The sequence below is a fragment of the Panthera tigris genome, chromosome D1, assembly GCF_018350195.1.
Source record: "Panthera tigris isolate Pti1 chromosome D1, P.tigris_Pti1_mat1.1, whole genome shotgun sequence".
NCBI classification, from domain to species: domain Eukaryota; kingdom Metazoa; phylum Chordata; class Mammalia; order Carnivora; family Felidae; genus Panthera; species Panthera tigris.
Genome location: NC_056669.1, coordinates 31,103,715 through 31,112,895, shown reverse-complemented (window position 1 = coordinate 31,112,895; position 9,181 = coordinate 31,103,715). Strand labels below are relative to the sequence as shown.

General features: G+C 44.0%; 1 long non-coding RNA gene across 2 annotated transcripts; it reads right to left on the bottom strand.

Moving 5' to 3' along the window:
• Positions 1 to 1,145: 1,145 nt before the first annotated feature.
• Positions 1,146 to 6,369, bottom strand: LOC122231284. 2 transcript variants are annotated; one of them, XR_006208472.1, is made up of 4 exons: positions 6,297 to 6,369; positions 5,448 to 5,542; positions 3,728 to 3,874; positions 1,146 to 1,420 (listed from the first exon to the last, which is right to left on the bottom strand). It is a non-coding gene; the product is annotated as an uncharacterized LOC122231284 (long non-coding RNA). The 2 variants fall into 2 exon arrangements; XR_006208473.1 differs by lacking the exon at positions 3,728 to 3,874.
• Positions 6,370 to 9,181: the final 2,812 nt, after the last annotated feature.

Here is a 9,181-nt window from a genome sequence, read left to right as displayed (position 1 = left end):
CCCATTAGGGTTGCCATTAGATATGAAATAAGCACACCAAGTTACGACAATTCAAGTCAAAATTAAAGTCTTTGGCATCTCAGTTAACCTTTGGAGACTTAACAGATCTAAGCCCAATTTTTATTAGACTTTTTTGAAATATTGACAAGATATTCCAGAATTCTCATGGCTATAAAAGTCCTGAAGAGGTCTGGAAACCCTCTGGGTGTAGGCTGACCAAGGAGCTTCATCCCTTAACCCAGTATACTTGGCAGTGGAGGAGGCAGGGGGAAGGTGGGGAACAAGGGTCTCAGGTATGGAGCCTGACTTCCTAGTTACATTTCCCCAGATAAGGACCTGTTACAGAGAAAGCAAAAGAGTCTTGGCTTGGCTTGTGAAATTGTCATTTTGGCTTTCCTTATGAGCTCTTGAGGGAGGCCCTTGCTTATGACTCATAGACCCCGGTTCCTCCAAAGTTTAGTGGAGCAGAGGAACTACCTTCCTTATTTCTGTCTTCTCTCCTTTTCCCTGAGCCTCTACTTCTTAGGCAATTCTCCAAGAAGAGTGAGCTCAGAGCCATAGAACATGAGAGCTGGGAGAATGTCAAAAGAACATGGTTTTTCCTGGATGATGTAGGACATGTTCTATTGTTTGAACACATTGAGGCATTTGCTCTTTAGAGAGGGAGGGGGGGGTTGGTGCAAAAACTCCTAAACAAGGTGGTGCAATCAATGTCAGGTATGACCCTTAGATAGCAAGGACGTTTTTGTGCTATTACTAAGGTCCAATCACTTCCCTGCTAATTTTAGATATGGGAAACCTAAGGCCCAGAAAAACAAAGTGATTCACCCAAGGTCATATACACCAGCTGTACATGAAGCGAAAGCTGGAGCTTGGATCTGTGGACTATGTATGTGTTAGAACGCTAGGCAGTGCACCAACCACTACAGTACAGCCAGGCTTAACACCTGTCTTGACCTCCCAGGGATCTAAAGCTGCTTACCTGGAAGAAGCTACCATCTGGCAAGTGGCAGACAAGTACACCCAGACCCAGGACCCCTCAGTCATTGGACTTGTCCCCATTCTCCCAACTTTCCTCCATGAGCACATTGACTCAACCTCCAAGCCAAAGGTTAAAGAAAACAATGATCCCAGTGATCCCTCGTTCAACAGAAATTCACTGGATGTCAACTCCATACACATTACACTGCCAAGTCCAGAAACACAAAGTCAAGAGCCCCAGGCCTCATGGGGAACATCAGCTGCATGCAGTGCCAGGGTGAGTGCAGGCATTCTGCAGAGACATGAACACAGGGATTCATGGCAAGGAAGGATGGGAAAGAAATGGGCTGGGAAGTCTCCCTGGAAAGGAGTGCGTAAGCCAAGTCTTCAAGTCTTCAAGGATGGCTGGGAATTGACCAGAAGAGGTCGATGGAGCATCCTAAGCAGAAGAAAGGCATATAAGTGAGAAGCAGTACCATTTGGGGAGGTTCTTCTTGGCAGCAGATGGTTCCCTGGATGCTATGGGTGGCAGGAGGTCATAGAGCCTCATAAACCCCACAAACCTCCTTTCAGAAAAACCACTTTTGTCTTTAGGAACTATTGAAGGCTTTTAAACAAGGAAGTGACCAAGTTCAGTCTGCATTTTAGCTAAATTACTTTGGCAATAAGAGGGTGAATTGTTGATTGATTAGGTATGCAGTCCAAGACACTGGGATGTGCTGGGTCAGTGAATGCCAGAGGGAAAAAGAATTGGAGTTCTGGCTTCCACTTGATGTCCACAGGCTTTGGCCCATGAAATGTGGATGGCTGTGGGTAGCTGCCTGCCAGATGAAGGGGGAGCAAGCCCCCTCATCCCCTGGGATTACTCAGACAGAGCCAATGCTGATACCTGCTTAGGGCATTGTTCCAGAGCTCCTACAGTGCTACTTCACAAACATTTCCTCTCTCATCAACAGGGATGTTCTTGAATGGGGGAACAGCATTAGCTCTGCCCCTGCAACCTCCCCGCCAACCCTCCCAGATGGAACAGGGCCTGTGCTCACTCACCCACACAACAGGCCACCTGGTTTCACAGACAGGACCCCCGCCCCCCCAGGTATGGGGCCAGGAGACTTCAGGATGACTCACAGTTATACAAAGGATGTTGCGGGGAGCCTTGTTCAATCAGGCAAAGCTCAGGCTTTCCCACACAGCTTAACAACTCTACTTCCCCTGCAAACTAACTCTGTTTACAAAAGTAGAAGATCCTAGATCTAAAGATCTACATGGGTCTATTAGCTGACAAAGACATCCCCAACAAAAGCTAAGAAGGGAAGAAAGCAGGTATGGACTATGAAGAGGATGACTCCATACTTATGAAATGATTTACCTCTCCCTCTGTGTATGTATCCATGGAGAAATGTCACAGAGAAAGACCACAGACACCAATGATGACAGTGGTTATCTCTCGGTGATGGGGTTCAGTGAATTTTATTTTCTTCTTCATACCTTTTGGCATTCTATTTTATAATTGCTTGGAAAAAGAACTAATTTATATAGAAAATGGCACCATGTTCTTCCTAAATAGTGCTCATTATAGGTTGGTTTTAATTCCTGTACCCAAAAAAAAATGCTTTCTCAGGTCTAGGCATTAGGTTCCTTGCCATAATAAAAGCTTCCTACACCATCCCCCCTGAGAACAGATCCCAACTAGATAGGAGATGTCCAGGGAGATGGGGGGGGTTCCTCCCACTTAGCTGCATCTATAGCTCACCCACAACCTTCGGGACTCCTAGCTTCCTTCTTCCTCACAACCAGAATCCTAGCCTTTCAACCCTGCTAATGAAATTCTCACAATGCCCCCCCATATGGCATGTTTGAGTCCTCCCTGAAGCCTGTCAAGCTAGCCAGAGCTTAGGCAGAGAGAATGTGTGTGCTCAGACACCCCTGCACTGTCTGATCTGTGGACTGCGGAGGCAGACCTGGTCAGCCACAGTGCTCCTCTCGGAGGTAAGGGGGTATCCACGTTCTCTGTGCCAGTTCCCATGAAAAAAGCCTCCTAACGCCAAAGACTCAGGGGGTGTAGATTCCTGCTTGACCTTCTGGCTTGTATCAAAATAGTGCTTCATATAGAGACCTCCAAACATACCAGGCTAGCTACCTGCTCAGCGTCATGGTGAGGAAAAGGGGCAGAGGTTGAAGAAAGGATTTGGGGGGCAGAATAAGAAGGAGGGAATTATAAAGGATGATGGGAAAGGGACTGGAGGTTGCAGTCTGTGTCCTATAACATTTCTAATACTGGCCTGTGTGGTGCCTGAAAGTTTCCCCATTAACATTATTCCTTTGCATCTGGACATTGAAAGTTCTACTTAAAATGCAAATCAGTTTCCCAGAAGGGAAAACATATTAAGGATAATGTCAAATATTTGTAACACTTTATACCATATCTCATTTCATTCTCAAAACAGCCTTGTGAAGCAGGAAAATGATTATACCTCTTTTACAGAGAGAGAAACTAAAGTTCAGTCAAGTTCAGTTTGGCAATGAATTGCAGAACTGCGCTATGTTGCAGAGCATCCTGGTCTTTAACTCTGACTCTACTACTTCATCTTTGAATGAGCGTAACCACTATGTACCAGTTAAACCTTTAGGTTTTTAAGCCACAAGGTTATGTCTCTATGAAGAGCCTGATGCAACTTCTCACTGATAGAGAGTTTCCTATCGTACAAGAGGTGCTTCCTGTAATGGAACTGAATGTAGCACATACCCTGAGTTCTGTGAAGGGAATCGAGCCCACATGGAGGGTGAAGACTCTGGAAAGTTGGCAACCCGTATATGCAATGGGAAAGCAATTGGTCAAGACTGCTTGCTGTTCCATAGGGAGTTAGACCACATGCCTTCTGAAGTTAGATCCCTGGGGAAGTGGGAGAAAGAAAATGGATGCTGGTGTGACTCCTCATTCCTGTTACTTTCAACAAAGTCCTGCAGGAAGAGAGATGGACTTCACCTAGAGCTAGCTGGTGTGTGAGCAGAGTGGGAAGGGGATGTTACATTGTCCATCTTGTGCCCTATATAAGCTGTGTAAGAGTTTTCACAAAGCTAAAAAATAGTGGAATGTTGCTGTACCCCATAAGGAAATGGTTATAAAGGCAGACTTTGAAGTAGGAACTCTAATAGAAGATAAAACTATGACCCTAAGCCTTTATCAAGACCTTTCATTAAGATTTCTCCACAAAAACAATGGGAATCTATGCCAGATTAAGGGTGTTATCATGGTCATCATGAATTTACAAACTAAGGGGATGGACCAAGCTACAGAGGCCAGGCAGTAAAGTACATGAATATTCTGATTTAAAAACATGGTATCGAGACATGAAGAAATGTGACTGCGGTTATTTGCACATTACAGCGCTCAGAGGCAAATAGACCAGAAATCAATCTGGGTTTTGAGAGAACTGCATTTCTAGAGTAACCTCAAGCCCAGCCTGCAGCAACCTGAGGCTGCAAAAGCCCTAAAACAGTTCTCTTCCGTGGTCCTACACCCCACACTGCAGGGTGTTAAAACGATGCATTCCCAGGAAGGACCATCTCTCCCATGCTCAATTCCAAGGCGGCAGGAAGATGATCAGTGGGGAGAATCCTCCCTGAAACAGAGCCAGAGACCACAAGACCACACTGTCCAAGGAGCTGCTCCCGTGAGCTGGAGAGAAGCAGCCACATGTGCCAACCAGAAGCCACTCATTCCACTGTCCAAGCAGCAAGCCCCACCATCCCTGCCCAGCAGAATGTAACTACCCCTGAAGACCAAAAATCTCTGTATCTCTTCCCCCATTTCCTGAATGGAAGGATTTTTTTTTAATTGTGGTTGTTTTATCTTTCTCCACAATGATGTGTTGGGTACACTAGGAACAAGTAGCCTGATATTTAGCTTATGGGTCACCAGGCTATAAGAAGCCACACCTGGCACTGATAGAGAAGGCTGCCCATAGCACAACATTGAAAGGCTGTAGATGTTTAAGCTGGGTACAGTTACTGGAAAAGATTGGGGTGGGGGTAATTTAGGAATAGAAGCATGTGTTCCCTGTGTAGGAAGAACTATGTCCACAGGAGTTAGGAAGCCAAAGTGGCAGACGGAGTAGATATTTCTAGTGGCCATTCCAACATTCATTCTATTCCTCTGATAGACCATATCCCTGTTTTACTCAGGGCAGCAATGTGCCAGCCAAAAACCTACAGGTCCCTTGCGGGTTGTTAGGGCCAAGTGACTCATTCTGACCAATGAGCTGTAAACAGAAGATTCTGTGTGATCTTTGTATGAAAGGCCTTTTTTTGCTTTTTTCTCTTTTCTTCATCATTCCTAACTAGAAAATGCACATGATGAATGGTGCTCCAGCCACTGTTTTGGTCCATGAGAAGAAATGAAAACTGGAAAATAATGTGATAAGAATGCAGAACATAACTATAAGTGAAACTTCTACATCACCTACCATGTTTGCTCATCAGCAGATTTCTATTATGGGAAGAGCATGGGGAAACATTCAATTTTGTTTAAACTGTTGGTTTTATATATCCTCTTCTTTGCCTAGAAAGTGAATATAATTCTTAAGTTAAGTTCACCACTTATTGTGAGCCTTAGTTTCAGCAGCTATAAAATGGGGATAAAAAATACCTATATTTGAGATTTTTTTGCGAGAATTTAAATGAAATAATGTATTTCAAAAGCCCAACCCAATACCTGTCACATAATAATTGCTGAGCAAATAAAAACTGTTACTGCATTTACTATTATTATTATATAGTCATTAGTGACTAGTTTGACCAGGGATCCAAATACAGGTACTCTGACAATCAAGCCCTTGTGTTTGTATTTTATAACTGTATTAATTCTTAACATTTTAACATTAGCTATAAAGAGACTCAATGCACCAGAACAGAGGTCAGGAATATTTTGGTTGAAATCAAGCATCAGAAAGGTTTACTGCAAACAGCAGAACAAGCTTCAGCTGGGTCATCGAACTTATTCCATAAAGAGCCAGACAGTAAATATTTTATGTGGGCTGACCATTTCTGCCACAGCTGCTCAGTGTGGCAGTCATAGCACAGGAGCAGCCATGGGCAGTATGCAAATTAATAAGCATAGCTGTGTTCCAATAAAACTTTATTTACAAAAACAGGCAATGGCTAGATTTGGCCCATGGGCTACAATGGGCCAACCCCTGGTCTACAGAGCTGCACTGTGAGAGAAGACACAAGGCAGAAGGGTCCCTAGCTCTATAGCCATGTGTACTGCTAGACACTTAAATATCACATATTTTTGAAAAGCTTCCCGACCCTACCCTGGGTGAGAAGAATTTGGCCAGTTGTTCCCCAGCATGGTCCCATCAGACTGGCTGTCTCCCCCATCAGACTTGAATCTGTCACCAACCTTGTGTAGGTGTTAAAAGAATATGACATTATAGTGTGGTCATAATGCTCAGAGTCAATCAGGGAGGGATCCTGGGAAAGGTAAGTTTTAAGCTGAAGGTCTAATAAGTGGAGGACAGCTCTGTGGGCGTCCCACCAAAAGGAGGTGTATCCAGCAGGCTGTTAACCTTGGTAATGAAAAACACAACTTTATGAGCACCAGAAATTGGCTAAACTCATTAATTTTATTTGTAATAGAAAATTAATGCTTGAGACGAGGAAGGCAGCAGCTGTAAGGACCTCTGGTTTCAAATATGAAAGGGAAAGCATGGAGTCATTTCCTGATGTTGAGGGTTATCGTCCCCTTTATTACATTGCAGCAGAAGTAAATTTTAATGGTCTTCTTTTTTTGTGAGGCAGTATTTTGTTCTCCAGTCCAGGAATTTCACTTTTATCTAGAGGAGGAAAGAGAGAACAATCAAATAGCCATCTTTTTGTCTTGCTCCTCCACCTCCATTCTTCCCCCTCACATATATCATTATAATGCAAGAATTGTGCCTTGGCCCTGCCTCCAGTGATCAGGGAGCTGTGGTCAGGGCTTCTGTAATATTTGCGCATCCCAAGGGGGGTCAGCATTTCCTTATCTTGCCCTAACCCACCAGACAGCATCTGGTTCTAGAAACTGAGCCTTGGAAAGTGGAGTAGGGGGAAGGAAAATAAGAAATGGATACAGGGAGGAAAGAAGGAAGGAAGGAAGGAAGGAAGGAAGGAAGGGGTAGCCAGGGAGGGGTAGAGAATGGAATGTGGTAATAAGCATTTATTGAGAGCCTAATATGAGTGAAGCACATTAAAGTTTTGCCTATTTAATCTCATTTTAAGTTTTACAATGATCCTTTGAGATTGGAATGAAGAAGCTGAGTCTCAGGGAAGGTAAATAAAGTTGGAAAGCATGTGACTCCAGTCCACCCCATGCTGGGCCTCTGCTCCCCCCCCCACCCTCCCCAAATCCCTCTGTTCTGACTACAGTCCAGCATCCAGGCCCTACCTAGGAATAAGAATGCAGTGTGGAAAGGCACAGAAACATAGGGCAGACTACTATAATCAAAGAGAAGCAAAGGTTCCTCAACCAGGATCAAGCACAGATTCATAGTAGGAACTTCTTACCTTCCACACAAATGTATCCTGATCCCTCTGAGGGGTCAGCAAGAGCTCTTGGGGCCTCAAATCCAAAGCCACCTGTGGCCAAGTACAAACTCCACCCCCTCCACCTTGCCAGCCTGCACTGTAGAATGAAGCATCTGGTTAACAAACTAATATGTGGAATTTAAGAAACAAAACAGATGAGCATAGAAAAAGGGAAGGAAAAATAAGATAAAAACAGAGAGGGAGACAAACCATAAGAGACTCTTAAATACAGAGAACAAACAGGGTTGTTGGAGGGGAGTTTGGGTGGGGGGATGGACTAAATGGGTGATGGTCATTAAGGAGGACACCTGTTGGGATGAGCACTGGGTGTTATATGTAGGGGATGAATCACTGAATTCCACTCCTGAAACTAATACTACACTGTATGTTAACTAACTTGAATTTAAATAAATAAATGTTTAGGAAAGGAAGAAAGAAGAAAGAAAGAAAGAAAGAAAGAAAGAAAGAAAGAAAGAAAGAAAGAAGAAAGAAAGAAGGAAGGAAAGAAAGAGAGAAAGAAAGAAAGAAAGAAAGAGAGGAAGGAAGGAAGGAAGGAAGGAAGGAAGGGAGAAAGTCACAGACTCAGAAGACAACAGCTGCTTGACTTGCCTGAAAACACCTCTCTGGGTGACTGCAAGCCACAGCAAGCTTCTTCAGCACATGGAATAGCCAGTAATAGTGCCTTTGGGGTAAGAAAAACATAAGTGAAGTTGAATTGCTTCAGAAAAGCTGACCTGCCTCTTACCTTGTGGAACAGACACATGGTAAATTTTAGTCTGCCACAGTGTGGATTGGGTTAAAAGCATGGCTAAAATCCATACCCTGACCCTCACTGTCTGTTGCTTCAGGCAAGACCCTTAATCCTTGAGCCTCAGGCTCCATGACCATAGATGTGACAATAATATCATACCGCTATTGTGAGCATTAAAGAGGTAATGAATGTGAGGAAATTGATACTGATAAGCCCTGAGCATGTGTGAGCAGTGACAGAACACAGAGAATGAAGTCCTACTATTCTGAGGACATGCATTCTTCCACAATAAGCTCCTTATCTGACCTATCATCAAGACATCATAGAGATATGTCTCCTCCCCAAATCCAGGAAATCAGGGTCTGTGAAAATTCTGCTAGACATGCATATACAGTGTATTCTGCAATTTATCTCACCATCCACTCTAACCTCTCCTCCTTGCCCAAGCATGTCCAGCCTAAATGACAGCAAGGTTGTGAAACAGAAGAGCCTCATAGGGCACTTCTGGTTTCCACCAGTGTCCCCTGCCAGGAGCTGCTAGGGCCACGCCCAGACATGTGGAAAAGTTTTGAGCCAGCCTTGTCCAATTTGATGTTTAGGTGCTTCACTCTTCTCTTAGAACATTTTTCTTTCCTAAGTAAACTGGTACAGTGCTCAAATCTAGAAGGAACAATCCCTGACTCCCCTAGAAAGCTTCCAGGAGCTTAAGAAAATGTTTGAAAAAGCATAAGAGACTGTTAAAAACTGAGAACAAACTGAGGGTTGATGGGGGGTGGGAGGGAGGGGAGGGTGGGTGATGGGTATTGAGGAGGGCACCTTTTGGGATGAGCACTGGGTGTTGTATGGAAACCAATTTGACAATAAATTTCATATATTGAAAAA